Raw genomic sequence first — 14,381 nt, forward strand, 5'->3', positions numbered from 1 at the left:
AAAAAAGTTATTTTGTGTTTGTCTGTGCACACAGAATCGAATGGAAGTTCCAATAGAATGGAAATTCCTTGAAGGAAGAGTGTGTTTTCATTTTTTGTCCTTGTATTTCAAGTGTCTAAAATAGTACTCAACATATAATAGGTGCTTACTACTATAAATGATTGCTAAATTGTTGAATATCTGAAGGAGAGTCCCTTCTATAACAACTAGCTTCTTCTTGAAGACCTGCTGGAGGGAACCCCCTATGTCTTTTTTATTTAATTTTTTTTAATTTATGGAATAAAACAAGAATTTCCATAAAATAGTATGATATTTATCTTTTTTTTTTTTTTTAGTGAGGCAATTGGGATTAAGTGACTTGCCCAGGGTCACCCAGCTAGTAACTGTTAAGTGTCTGAGGCCAGATTTGAACTCAGGTACTCCTGACTCCAGGGCTGGTACTCTATCCACTGCGCCACCTAGCTGCCCCTAAAATAGTATGATAAAAAAGATGATCGGGCATGAAACTGCAAATATGCTATGTATAATTTTCTATTCCTTTTAAATATACAACAAAGTTATCGTGCAAATTTCTTTTTTTCTTCCCTCCATCCTCCCCACCTCTGTCCTAGAGATGGCCATCATAAGACACAAACATATATATATACATACTTCTATTTATCAGTTCTTTACCTGGATGCAGATAGCATCTTTCTTTATATGTCCTTTATAGTTAATTTGGGTATTGATAATAATAATATAATCATCATTTATAATTTTGAGTTAATCACTCAAAGTTGTTCTTAAAACAATATCGCTGTTACTATTTACAGGGTTCTCTTCAGTCTTCTCATTTTGGTCTTCATTATTTCATGCACATTTTTCCATGTTTTTCTAAGATAATTGAGCTCATCATTTCTTATACAACAGAAGTATTCCATCACAATTATATATGACAATTTGTTCAGCCATTCCCCAATTGATGGGCATCCCTGCAATGTCCAGTTCTTTGCCATGATAAAGAGAGCTGCTATAAACAACTTAGAACATGTAGATTCTTTTTCTTTTTCCTTAAGCATCTTTGGGAATAGACCTAGTAGTAGTGTTGTTGGGTCAAAGGGTATATAGGCAATTGAATAACTCTTTGGGCATAATTCCAGATTGTTCTCCAAAATGATTGGATCAGTTCACAATTCTACCAACAAGAAATTAATGTCCCAATTTTTCCACCTCTTTTTCAACATTTATGGCTTTCTCCTTCAATCATTTTGGCCAATCTGGTAGTTATAAAATTATATCTCAAGGTTAATTTGCATTTTTAATCAATAATGATTTAGATAATTTTTTCATATGACTATAAATTGTTTTGATTTCTTCAGTGGCAAACTACCTGTTGATATCCATTAAATATTTGTCAATTGGGGAATGATTCATATTCTTACAGATTTGACAAAGTTCCTGATATATTATAGATTTGAGACCTTTATCTGAGAAGCTGTCTATAAAAATTTTCTCCAATTTTCTGCTTTCCCTTTTATCTTTGCTACATTTGTCTTATTTGTACAAAAACATGTTAATTTAATGCATTGTAAATTATCCATTTTGCACCTAACTTTGGTATTTCTTCTTTATTCACACATTGTTCTTCTATCCACAAGTCTGATAAGTAATATGTTCCATATTCTTGTAATATCTCTCTTTATACCTAGGTCATGTATCCATTTTGAACTTATCTTGGTAAATGGTATATGATATTGTTCTATGCCCAGTTACTGTCATACTGCTTCCCAGTTGTCCCAACATTTTTACCAAATAATGAATTTTTATCCCAAAATCTTGTCTTTATACTTGTCAAATGCAAGGTTATTATATTTATTTGTTTCTGTAAATTATATGTCTACTCTATTCCATTGATCTCCTGTTTTATTTCTTAGCCAGTACAAGATGGTTTTGATAATTACTACCTTACAATATAGTCTAATATTTGCTACTGCTATATCTCCTTCCTTTATATTTTTTCATTATTTCCTTTTATATTCTTGAATTTTTGTCCTTCCAAGTAGATTTTGTTATTATTTTTTCTAGTTCAGTAAAATAATTTTTGATAATTTAATTAGGATGGCATTTAATATGTAAATCAGTTTGGGTAAAATTGTCATCTTTATTATATTGGCCCTGCCTACCCATGAACAATTAATATTTCTCCAATTAGTTAAATCTGATTTTCTTTGTATAAAAATGTTTTTTATAATTTTGATCATATAGTTCCTATGTTTGTTTTGGCATGTGTACTCCCAGGTATTTTATACTGTCTCTTCTTGCAGAATTTTATTTGTGATTTATAGGAATGCTGATGAATAATTTGGATTTACTTTATATCCTGCTACTTTGCTAAAATTATTGTTTCAGAGGGGCAGCTAGGTGGTGCAGTGGATAAAGCACCGACCCCGGATTCAGGAGGACCTGAGTTCAAATCCGGCCTCAGACACTTGACACTTACTATCTGTGTGACCCTGGGCAAGTCACTTAACCCTCGCTGCCCCCCCCCAAAAAAATTATTGTTTCCATTAACCTTTGATTTGAATCTTTGAGATTTTTTCAGTATATCATCATATCATCTGCAAAAAAGGATAGTTTTATTACCTTGTTCCCTATTCTTATTCCTTCTGTTTCTTTTTCTTCTCTTATTGTTATTTCTAGGATTTCCACTACAATATTGAATGATATTGGTGACAGTGGGCATCCTTGTTTTGTTTTGTTTTTTAATTTAAATTTTATTTATTTTTAAAGTATTCAGGTATCATTTTTTTTTTTGGTGGGGCAATGAGGGTTAAGTGACTTGCCCAGGGTCACACAGCTAGGGTCAAGTGTCTGAGGCCAGATTTGAACTCAGGTCCTCCTAAATCCAGGGCCGGTGCTTTATCCACTGAGCCACCTAGCTGCCCCTGGGCATCCTTGTTTTACAAATAATACTTGCTAATAATTTTAGATAAATGTTTTTTATTCATTTAAGAAAAAATCCATTTATGCCAATACTTTCAAGTGGGTTTTGTTTTTTTGTTTTTTTAAGTCAGGCAATTGGGCTTAAGTGACTTGTCCAGGGTCATACAGCTAGTAAGTATTAAGTGTCTGAGGCCGGATTTGAACTCAGGTACTCCTGACTCTAGGGCCGGTGCTTATCCACTATGCCACCTAGCTGCCCCCTCAAGTGTTTTTAATAGAAATGAGTATTGAATTTTATCAAAAAGCTTTTTCTGTATCTATTGATATAATGATAATTTTTTAAACTTTTATTATTGACATAATTAATTATGTCAATAATTTTCTTTATGTTAAACCAGTCTTACATTCCTGGTATAAATCCCATTTGATCATAATGTATAATTTTTGTAATATATTGTTGTAATCTTTTAGCTAGTATTTTATTTAGGATTTTTGCATCGGGGGGCAGCTAGGTGGTACAGTGGATAAAGCACCAACCCTGGATTCAGGAGTACCTGAGTTCAAATCCAGCCTCAGAAATTTAATACTTACTAGCTGTGTGACCCTGGGCAAGTCACTTAACCCCCGTTGCTCTGCCCCCCTCCAACAAAAGGATTTTTGCATCCACATTCATTAATGAAATTGGTCTATAATTTTCTTTCTCTGGTTTTATTCTTTTTTTTTTTTTTAGTGAGGCAATTGGGGTTAAGTGACTTGCCCAGTAAGTGTTAAGTGTCTAAGGCCAGATTTGAACTCAGGTACTCCTGACTCCAGGGCCGGTGCTCTATCCACTGTGCCACCTAGCTGCCACTCTGGTTTTATTCTTACTGGTTTAGGTATCAGTATCATATTTGTTTCATAAAAGAAGTTTGGTAGAATCCTTTCTTTGCTTAATATTCCAAATAATTTACTTAATATTGGAATTAGTTGATCTTTAAAGATTTGATACAATTCATTTGTAAATCTATCTGGTCCTGGTGCTTTTCTCTTAGGAAGCTCATTTATGGCATGTTCAATTTCTTTTTCTCACCTATGTCTTAAGGGAACCTACTCTATTTTGGGCAGCTATGATTGTTAGATAGTTTTTCTAGATACTGAACTGAAATTTGAAACTGTACCTTCCATCCATAGCTCCTACTCCTGTCTTCTAGAGTAAGTAAGACAGGCCTAATCTGTTTTGCAAATGAGACTGCTCAAGTAGTTGGAGACCATAACCAAGTCCACTCCTAGGCCTTCTTTTCTCTAAACTAACAGCTAAGTGGCACAATGGATGGAGTACCAGGCCTAGAGTCTGGAAGACTTATCTTCCTGAACTCAAATCCAGCCTCAGCCACTTACTAGTTGGGTGACCTTGAGCAAGTCACTTAACCTGACTTTAGTTCCAATGCTCTATCTATTGTGCCACTTAGCTATAGATAGATTTTAGATGGATAGATAGATAGGTAGGTAGATAGATAGATAGATGATAGATAGAAGCAGACAGAGATAGAGATATGTATATATGCATGTGTATATATATATATACACATACATATATAAACATATGTATGCACACATATATATGTTTATACGTGTACAGATACATACATATATTTATGTATTTATTCATTACAAGTGGGAGGTATGGAGGGTTGCAGGACAATTCATAATAGGAGGAAACATACCAATAGAACTTTTAATTCATAGAAGAAAAAAATACAGGTGGAAAACAAATAGAATAGTTTTGTTATTTCTATGTTAAATTATATTCATATGTATAACAGCCTTCATAAACATCCCTGGAGTTATCTTGGAATGGACTTTTATGTATAGAGATAGGGGTGGAGCCAAGATGGCAGAATAGCAAGAAGTAGTACACTTAACTCCCCCCTCCAAAAAAAATCATCTCCAAACAGTTCTACAAAATTCATAAAACCAAATCTTAATGGAGAAGTCCTGAAAACATCACAATGAATCATTTTCTAGCCCAGGTCAGTGTAGGGAGACAGACAGAGAGAGAGGTTTGTCAACACCAGGGATAGGTTCTTGCCAGTAGCATTCAATATGGGGAGAGGATGTGAACTAGGGCAAGAGAAGGTCCTAGACCCCAAACCCATAGTGGGGCACCATGACAGGTGCCAACTGGCAGCTTCATCCCCCACCACTCAGTTCGAAATCACAGAGCCAGAGCAGACTGAAAAGAGGACCTGAACTTACACCTACACCTGAGAATAGCTATTCCCTGGTGTGACTGTTCCTGGGTAGGGAGGGCCTAGGCAGTGTATGAGAAAGGAAAAACTTCAGAACCAAGTAAGAACACACACAGACCTCAGGAGTAGAACAGTGTTTCAGTTCTAGAATCTAGCCCAGCCTACTGAGGAATAACAGGACAGGAGTCCTAGACCAAAAGACACCCTAAAACTCTGTCGCTCTGAATCAGTAGAGCTTCCTAGCCAACAGACAGGCACTGAATCCTATAGCATTATACTGTTCCTCAGATCCAGCATAGGTCAGAAACTTGCATGGGGAGGTCAACTGGTTGGTGGTGCAGAGAGAGGCAGCAATCAGACTTTGCCCTGGAACAGACCACTTTGATAGCACTTAAAAGCTTGTAGGACCAGCCTGAGATCCTTGGAATAACAAAATACTCAATACCCCAAGAAAGCAGCAATTAAGCTAACATTTATATAGTGCGTACTATGTACATAAATAATATTTTAAAATACATATATAAATGTGTAATTTATATATGTTTTGCTTTAAACACAAACAATACATAACAGAAATTGTTTCTTATACAAAACTCTTGTTCTTTTTTTGCATGTAGAATTATTTGTATTTGTTAATGATTGTTAAGTTCACAGTAAAAAGAAATTTTAATTTAAAAATTCTATTAGGAAGGAAAGAAGGAAGGAAGGAAGGAAGGAAGGAAGAACCAATAAAAATGACAATAGAAACCACTTTTTTTTTTGGTGGGGCAATGAGGGTTAAGTGACTTGCCCAGGTTCACACAACTAGTAAGTGTCCAGTGTCTGAGACCAGATTTAAATTCAAGTCCTCCTGAATCCAGAGCCAATGTTTTATCCACTGCGCCACCTAACTGCCCCCTACACCACCTAGCTGTCCCCTAGAAAGCACTTTTAGTAGCACTTGCTCTGAGCAACAAGGAAAGAAACATGCCTATTTGACTTATAAGTAGAATCTATGGAGGATAATCAAATATTGCCAAAAATTCATTGGAATTTTTCATTCGTGATCTAGCCAGCTCCACTGAAGATACTGCCTAGTCTAATGCAGGCATCCCCAACTTTACTTATGGCAAGAAGGGCACTATCACCAGATCACTAATTAACTGGAAGTTAATTGTAAGAAGACTGAAGAGGTAGAATGGATTCTGGTTGTGAAGAGTTTTCCAGGCATTCCTGAAAACTCAGAAACATGCCATGCCGCTAGCCTATTGTTCTGGGCTTATGCTAAATTGGACTGATCCCTTGGTATATTTAGACAACATGAGACACTCCTGGGCCATTCAACAGTTAACAAAAGAAGATTTACTTAGCAAGAAAAGGATAGGCATTCAAAGTCCCTTGATTAGATTGAGGGGAGCAAAGCCTCCATCTTGATCCACCAGCTAAGCATCAAATCTTCTCCCCCTCCTCAAGGCTACTTTGCATTCAGTCAATGAAGAATCACCAGTTTGAGCCCTTACTCCCCTATACCAACCAAGTCTCTAAAAAATGTTTCCATACCTTAGATGAAAAAGCCAGTCTAACATGCACTGGGGAAAGGGTTAGGATATGACTCCTACCATACCTATGTAATACACAATCTGGGGTGCAGCTAGGTGGCTCAGTGGATAGAGCACCAGCCCTGGATTCAGGAGGACCTGAGTTCAAATCTGACTTCAGACACTTAACACTTACTAGCTGTGTGACCCTGGGCAAGTCACTTAACCTTCATTGCCCTGCAAATTAAAAAAAAAAATACACAATCTGAACAGGCTCCTTTCTGATCAGGGCTCTGCAATATAGAGACTGCTATAGAGAAGCATTAGGATGCATTGCACAGAGCAACCCACTACCAAAAACTCACATTCATACTGTGTCAATATGCCCACTAAGGCAACACCAGCCTTAACAGGTCTTATACAAACTGCCAATGCTCTAAGCTCCCCACAATCCTTCACATACATCGATTCTCTCCAATTCACTGACATTTTTGCTCAGTGATCCATGAGTTCTCACAAAGGCCCTCTGCTTTACTTGAACCCACTAACTCACTGCCCTGAATCTTGGGGCACACTCTTCTGTTGACATTTTCCTGGGTGCCAGGATATTGGTGGAGAAATGAATTAACCCCCTACACACATCCTCTCTCTCTCTCTCTCTCTCTCTCTCTCTCTCTCTCTCTCTCTCTCTCTCTCTCTCTCTTTCTCTCTTTCTCTCTCCCTCTCTCCCTCTCTCTCTCCACCAACCAGGACTGTTATGAACAGGAACAAACCAGGGTTACTTGGGTTAATTTTGCTCCCAGTTTAATTTATCTGGAACTCATCAATAGAACCTCTGGGATCCTTTTAGCATTTATTAAGACTGGCAGAGTCTGAGACCCTAGGAAACTTCCTAGAGAACTACTTTCTATCTATTTTCTGGAGCTCTCATTTGTTTTTCATCTTAGGGACTGCTTTTAAGTAGCCCCGATAACTGCTTTACCTAGGGGATATTGCAACTTATTTTTAGTAGGATTATTTGTTTGAGTCCTTGAGCTATGAGTGATGCATCACACCAAAAGCAGAATAGCAACCCAGACATTTGGTGACCAGGATGGCCTTCTCTTAGAAAAAGTTAAAGAGGGTGAGGGTATAGTGGTCCCTGGGGCCATTGAGTTAGCAGCCTAGACAGGGATGAGAGCAGTGACATTTGGACAATAACAGCAGCAGCAGCAAAATCATGAGGAAAGCAATAAATACCACATGAAATATGCTTCCACTTACTCTGAATCATTTCCTCCCATACCTCATAAAAGAGTCCCAGTATCTCTTAAATAGGCCTGCAAAACCAATAGCAGTATCCTAGCATAGCCTCCAGAATATAGCTATACCTTCTTTCTTTCTTTCTTTCTTTTGGTGAGGCAATTGGGGTTAAGGGACTTGCCCAGGGTCACACAGCCAGCAAGTGTCAAGTGTCTGAGGCCAGATTTGAACTCAGGTCCTCCTGACTCCAGAGCCAGTTCTCCATCCACTGCGCCACCCAGCTGCCGCGCTATACCTACTTTCAACCTAGACTATTCCAGATTTTAAGATTAGTTCCAAATCCACCTAACTGGCCTATTGTCTTGTCCACATCTTCCCATTCTGTCCATAAGCATATCATGAGGAATTTGATCAAATGTCTGATTCAAATACAAGTTATATGTCAGGCATTTCCATGCTCTACCAGTCTAGTGCCCTGGGCAGAAATGAAGGAAGGAAGGAAGGAAGGAAGGAAGGAAGGAAGGAAGGAAGGAAGGAAGGAAGGAAGGAAGGAAGGAAGGAAGGAAGAAGGGAGGGAAGAAGGAAGGAAGAGAAAATATATACATGAGAATATGTACCAGACAATGCAAAGCAAAAGCACTCTTCCATTGGGAATAAAGTAACAAATTAATCAAGAGCAAAGAGTACCATATATCATTCTGGGGGAAAATTACTCAGTCTCTACCACAGTAAAGCTGGGGACAGGGACATTATGGAGACTACCACTTCCTTTCATGTCAGCTTCTTTCCAGAGACTTTTTCTCCCTTCATGGCCTAATGAGAGAATGTGATATCACACATCCATCTTCTTTTGAAACTAGAAGACTGAAGAACCCAAAGAGACTGGAGAGCCAGAAGACGTCTCTCCTTTCTTCTCTCCTGCAGAGGCATAGACATCCCTATTAAGGAGAGATTCCCATACAATTGGCTCTTTGAGCCAACATTGCACTAGGAAAGACATTGATACATATGAAAACTGCCAGAGGAAGGCACCCAGCATGACGAAGGGCCCTGAGTTTCTGCAATAGGAAGATAAGTTGAAGGAAATGGAAATATTTAGCTTGGTGAAGAGAAGACTTTTGAGGAGTATAATGACTAGGTGGAAGGAGTACTAGGCCTGTAGTCAAAAAGACTTAACTTCCTGAGTTCAAATCTGGCCTCATATACTTACTAGCTGTGTGATCCTGGGCAATTCATTTAATTCTGTTTGCCTCAGTTTCTTTATGTGTAAAATGAGCTGGAGAATGGCAAACCACTTTAGTATCTTTGCCAAGAAAACCCCAGGTGGGGTCACAGAGAGTTGAACGAATGAAAAACAACATGTAGAAACAGGATTAAATTCATTCTATTTGGCCTCAAAAAGCATTAAGTAGGAGCAAATGAAAGGTGCAAAGAGGCAAATTCAGATGATGTCAGGAAAACTTAACAATCAGAACTGACCAAAAATGGGATGCTACCACTTGACTTGAGGTCTTCAAGACAAGGCAGGAAGACCATCTTTCAGATGTATTGTAGAACAGGTTCTTTGGGGTTCTGGAATATATTAAGGGCTGCTGAAATTCCAAATCTTAAATTCTCTGATTCTGGGACTTGGCCAAAAAAAAATTAGGAACATTCTGATATTACTTAGTAGCCTTTTGCTTCACAAGGTCAATAATAAACTCTAATTTTCACCACTTCCTCTTAGTTTTACAGTGCAATCACCTCATTGTCAGAATGTTATTTCATTTATTCTCTTTAACCAGCCCAGACTATTGATCTATATTAGCTACTACAAAGCTTTTATATTCATTTAAGCATCAGGTCAACATCAATCAGTATGTTCATTTTATGTAATAGTGATGACTCAAGAAGAGACAAGTTGTCTAATTATAAATTTATGAGGGTCATAGCAAGCTCACATAGAGTTCCTTGTCAAATATCTTGGTAGCTAAAGTTAGTAGAAAGGGCAATTAAAGTAATAATACTCATTATGAGCAGCTCTTTAAAATGAGCACAGAATACATCCTCCCAGAAAGCCCAGAACAAATGAATGAATAATGGTGCTATGATCAAATACATCATCAGTGATATCTTTGACAATTTCATTTTCCAAAAGGAAAAAAAAACATACAGTACAAATAATAAAACTCTGTTCTTGTGTTATGTTTTAAGATGAATTTTTGAAAGCGTACTAAATATTGAGTTAATAATTATTGAGTTAATCTCCTGTGACAGCCAATCTCACTGACTTTTCTAATCTTGGAAATGTATTATTTATACTGTATGTTCATAGATTATTCGAGGCAGCCTGGAAGTTCAGATAATATTCTCTGAACTTCAGCATAAGCAAAAATGAAACAAAATTTTTAAAAAAAGATAATGTCTATAAGTCTGTGTCCCTAAAATTGAATGTTCTAATGTGACAAATAGTTACAAGTTAAACACAGTTTTATTTCCCTCTTGACTGAATCACGTACACTATTGATTTTCTTTGCAGGAAAACAGTTTCCACAGGAACTGAAAGGGTCTTTTGCGTCATGTATAGTTTCCAAATAGAGCTTGTTAGAGAAAGGGAAAGGTTACTTGGCTTCAGTGTGTTTTCATGTAGCAAGCATCCCTGGAGCGTCTAAGATATTATCTGCTTTATTATCTCCATTCTCCATTGTTGTAAATAAAGAATGACAAACTCTAGGTCAGAGTCTAGTGTATCAGAGTTTCTTTGCTGCCAAAAGCAAGGCTAGAGATTAATGTATATCTGATATGCTATCCTGTTCTTCACTCTGGTGAATCACTGGAGTTGAGTATAAAATCAGAACTCATCTGATCTCATAGTGTTTTATTTAAATACTGACAATGATACTTAGCAAGCCTGGTTGTGGTATATGGAAGAGCATTTGAATTTTGACCCAGGAGATGGGGGTTTAAATTTCAGCCCTGACACACTTAACTGGCTGCAGCACCTTGAACAGGCCCATTAAACTCTCTGAATTAACAATTTTTGCACCTGGAAAATGAAGGTAAGATTACCTCTAGAACCTTCCTGTCCCAGTTGCCATAAGAATCAAATGACAATTTGGATGTGAATGGCTTCGGAAATCTTAAAACACTAAAGCCAATTTAAAAAAAAAAAGAACAACACTTATTAGGCACCTACTGTGTACTGGGCACTGTGCTTAGTACTGGGAATACAATACTTGTCAACTATTGGTATGCTGTACTTTATTGAATTTTGTTTAATAACAATAAAAATTATAAATCTCTACTAAAAAGCAAATTACAATTTGAAAAAACTCATTATAAAAGATAATTAAGAAAATACAAACTGTTTTGACTATAAAGACATGGTCGGCTATAAATAACTATCTCTAGAAACCTATAGGTTCTCTTATAATATTTTCTTAAATATGAAAACCCTTCATGCCTACAGAAAACAAGAAGAAAGCAAGCAGATGGGTTAGGAGGTAGTAATGCTGCCTCAGTTGCCTTTCGGGGTAAAAGTACCACTTGTAATTTTTTCCATTCTTTTGAAACTTCCCTTCCTTCCCTACCTCCTTCTATAATTGAAATATCATGAACCATGGTCAAAGGATATGAACAGGCAGTTTTCTGATGAAGAAATCAAAGCTATCTATTGCCATATGAAAAACTGCTCTAAATCACTATTGATTAGAGAAATACAAATTAACACAACTCTGAGGTACCACCTGACACCTATCATATTGGCTAATATGACAAAAAAGGAAAATGATAAATGTTGGAGAAGCTGTGGAAAAATTGGAACACTAATGCATTGTTGGTGGAGCTGTGAACTGATCCAACCATTCTGGAAAGCAGTTTGGAACTATGCCCAAAGGTCTATAAAGCTGTGCATACCCTTTGACCCAACAATACCATTAGTAGGTCTTTTTCCCAAAGAGATCATGGGGAAAGGAAAGGGACCCACATGTACAAAAATATTTATAGCTGCTCTTTTGTGATAGCAGGGAACTGGAAATTTAGGGGACGTCCATCAATTGGGGAATGGCTGAACAAGTTGTGGTATATGAATGTAATGTAATACTGTTGTGCTGTAAGAGATTATGAGCAGACGGATTTCAGAGAAATCTGGAAGGACTTGCTTGAATCAATGATGAATGAGATGAGCAGAACCAGGAGAACATTGTACACAGTATCAACAACATTGTGTGTTGATTGACTGTGATAGACTTGATTCTTCTCAGTGATACCATGGTCCAAGATAGTTCCAAAGAACTCATGATGGAAAATGTTATCCAAATCCAGAAAAAAATCTCTGGAATCTAGATGCAGATTGAACCATACTATTTCTATTGGGTTTTTTGTTGTTGCTGTTGTTTTTCTTTTTTGAGGTTTTTCCTTTTTGATCTGATTCTTCTCTCATAAAATGACTAATGCAAAAATATGTTTAATGTGATTGTACATATATAACCTATATCAGATTACTTGCTGTCTTGGGGACTGGGGAGGGAGGTGAGGGAGGGAGAAAAATTTTAAACTAGAAATCTTATAAAAGCAAAAGTTGAAAACTCTCTCTAAATGTAACTGGAAAATAAAATGTTTATATGGAAAAAAAGAAAAAAGAAATATCATGAACCAGATTTTTTTTTCTTAAGTAAGGTAAGGGATAAGAATGGAAGTTGACCATCAAAATATCAAATATAATGTGCTTTTATCACATGTGTACATCATATTATATATAATTTATACACACACACACACACACACACACACACACACACAAAAGGAAACAAAGGGAAAGAGGAACAAAACCAAAAGGAAGAGGTACTGACTTCCTACTCTAGTCTCAGCCCTTAGAGTGTGAATTCTACCAGGCAGTTGAAATACTCTTTTTTCCAACTCTATTCACCACTATTGACCATCCCTGCAGAGAGCCCATGTGAGAGGAGGGAGAAAGAATGAAGAAGGGAATGTGACTCAACCACCCCCACCTCTTCCTTCAGGGCAGCCAGGTAGCTCAGGGAGGGAAAGTACCAGATCTGGAGTCAAGAAGACCTGAGATGACCTAGATGACCTTAGGCAAGTCACTTAACCTCTGTTTCCTTCAGTTTCTTCAACAGTAAAAGGGAAATAATAGTAGCTACCTCCCAAGGTAGTTGTAAGGACCAACTGACATAATATTTGCAGAGTGCTTAACATAGTCCCTGGCCCACAGTAACACTTAATAAATATTTATTGCCTTCCTTTCCTGCAGCCAGCAATAGCAATGGGCTCACTTTATTCTAAGGACAAATTAAAAAAAAAAAACAAGAAGAACCATCATTCTGCTTTAGGAAGTTATCTGATATTAATAAATCAAAGCCCTAAGATTCTCTTTCATTTGGATTAAGTCTTCACCTCAGGAAAAAAAAACCCTGGCACTTTGGACTGAGATTCAAAGCTCTGTCTTGTTTATCTGTGAGACCACAAACCATTCACTGCTCCCTTTCTCTCTGCTTCCTCTTACCAATCATGAATCACACAACCAAGAACAGCTAAGATCGATCTTTTTTTTATCTAGAGCAAGCCTGCATTAAAGTACTATTTAAAACTGCAAGTAATTAACCTCAAGGAACAGGGGGGGAAACAACTTTTTAATAGACTTAGGACCCAAAAGACAAAAAAGGGGGGAAAAGAAGTGGGAAAGAGGCCCCACACCTGCCACCTAAATTCTCAGGAGGCTAGATTCTCATCATCAATCCCCCCTGTCTAGTCATAGCTGTCCTGTCAGATGCTCCATTGGAGCCCTATTATACTCAATGTCCATCTCTTCTCTCTCTCCCTCTCCCTCTCCCTCTCCTCCTCCTCCCTCCCCTTCCTCTTCCTATTCCTCTCTCTCTCTCTCTCTCTCTCTCTCTCTCTCTCTCTCTCTCTCTCTCTCTCTCTCTCTCTCTCTCTCTCTCATCTCCCTTTCCCACTATCTCCTATGATGGAAGAAGGAAGGAATCATCTCTTTCAAACTACATTTCCCATAGCTTCACAGAGACTGTACTTGCTCTCTCTTCCAGGAGAGGAATTGGTCTCCCCAAAACCTGAATACATTTTCCTTGATATCCCACCCTAAAATTAAGCAATAAGCAAAGGCCCTCTAAATAAAATGTCCATCTTGAAAAGATCCCTGAAGAATCCAGTAACAGCTCCATTTAAGATTTCTAGGATTTAGAACCGGAAGGAAACTCCGAAATGGTCTTGTCTAACCCCCTCAAATAGGAGGCAGTTGAAGTCTAAAGAAGTTAAGTTACTTGAACAAGGTGACACAGATAATAAGAAGCAGAACCAGCATTTGATCACAGCTCCTCTGACCCCATAATTAAGTGTCTTCCCACTATACCACACGGCTTCTAGATTCAGGTTAAATGAGAAAAAGGCGTATCTCTTAGAGTCTATGCTGGTCATTCTGATGCAAGATTCCTATAAAGGTATTAGGTATAACCTA

The sequence above is a fragment of the Dromiciops gliroides genome, chromosome 3, assembly GCF_019393635.1.
Source record: "Dromiciops gliroides isolate mDroGli1 chromosome 3, mDroGli1.pri, whole genome shotgun sequence".
Lineage (NCBI taxonomy): Eukaryota > Metazoa > Chordata > Mammalia > Microbiotheria > Microbiotheriidae > Dromiciops > Dromiciops gliroides.